General features: G+C 45.4%; 1 non-coding gene across 1 annotated transcript; it reads left to right on the top strand.

The window, feature by feature from the left end:
- Positions 1-509: 509 nt before the first annotated feature.
- LOC136162048 (U6 spliceosomal RNA) lies at positions 510-615 on the top strand. Its single transcript, XR_010661899.1, has one exon. It is a non-coding gene; the product is annotated as a U6 spliceosomal RNA (small nuclear RNA).
- Positions 616-1,490: the final 875 nt, after the last annotated feature.

Raw genomic sequence — 1,490 nt, 5'->3', positions numbered from 1 at the left:
GTGAAAGAGCTGGCTTAATGCTCAACATTCAGAAAACTAAGACCATACCATCACTTCATGGCAAATAGATGGGGAAACAGTGGAAACAGTGGCAGACTTTATTTTTGGGAGCTCCAAAATCACTGCAGATGGTGATTGCAGCCATGAAATTAAAAGATGCTTAGTTCTTGGCAGGAAAGTTATGACCAACCTAGATAGCATATTAAAAAGCAGAGACATTACTTTGCCAACAAAATTCCTTCTAGTCAAAGGTATGGTTTTTCCAGTAGTCATGTATGGATGTGAGAGTTGGACTATATAAAGAAAGCTGAGTGCCAAAGAATTGATGCTTTTGAACTCTGTTGTTGGAGAAGACTCTTGAGAGTCCCTTGGACTGCAAGGAGATCCAACCAGTCCATCCTAAAGGAGATCAGTCCTGGGTGTTCATTGGAAGGACTGATGCTGAAGCTGAAATTCCAATACTTTGGCCACATGATTCGAAGAGCTGACTCATTTAAAAAGACCTTGATGTGCTCGCTTCGGCAGCACATATACTAAAATTGGAACGATACAGAGAAGTTTAGCATGGCCCCTGCACAAGGATGACACGCAAATCATGAAGCGGTCCATATTTTTATGAATGTAAGCTCTTAACTATGTCTTCTTTTTAATGTGTAATTTCTTTCTGAAATAAAATCATTTGTGAACATAAAAAAAAATTAAAAATAAAAAGACCTTGATGCTGGAAAAGATTGAAGGCGGGAGGAGAAGGGGATGACAGAGAATGAGATGGTTGGATGGCATCATTGACTCAATGGACATGAGTTTGGGTAAACTCTGGGAGTTGGTGATGGACAGGGAGGCCTGGCATGCTGCAGTCCATTGGGTTGCGAAGAGTCAGACATGACTGAGCGACTGAACTGAACTCTCCATTTATAATAACAATTAACTCCTGAGTCAGCCATCTGAGACTCAGGGGAGGCCTGGGAGACTAAAGCTTTGCTACAGATGAGAGGTAGGTGGACATGGTGGAACTGAGGTGGGAGGTGGTGCTGTCTCAGAAAGACCCCATTGAGTTTTGCATGGTCATAGTGACACACACTGTAGACGCACAGACACTGAGGCCCAAAGCCACAGAAATTTCACACACGGACACATGGCACACAGGGACACACACATCTGAGGGTCCCAGGGAGCTGTCCTGTCCAGGGAGCGGTCCCGCCCCCCAGCCCCCCATCTCGCTCCAGACAGGAGCCATCAACTGGAGATGGATCTAACCCACTCTTCTGGGAGAGCCGGCAGCATCAAAGGGAGCCCTCTAGGCCCCTTCCACTTTGCTGTGCTGATGGTGGGGCCTTGGCTTGGTTCCCATGGACACTCTGGGTTCCTCAGCCCCAGGCATGAAACCCCATCACCCATTCCGTTAATTTTTTTTTTTTTTTTTTTTTTTGACATTAACAAGCAGCGCTTATTTATCCTCTTGTCATCCTGTGCTATCCGGGAAGAGACTT

Source organism: Muntiacus reevesi, chromosome 2, assembly GCF_963930625.1.
Source record: "Muntiacus reevesi chromosome 2, mMunRee1.1, whole genome shotgun sequence".
NCBI lineage: Eukaryota > Metazoa > Chordata > Mammalia > Artiodactyla > Cervidae > Muntiacus > Muntiacus reevesi.
This window is presented reverse-complemented; position numbering and strand designations above follow the sequence as displayed.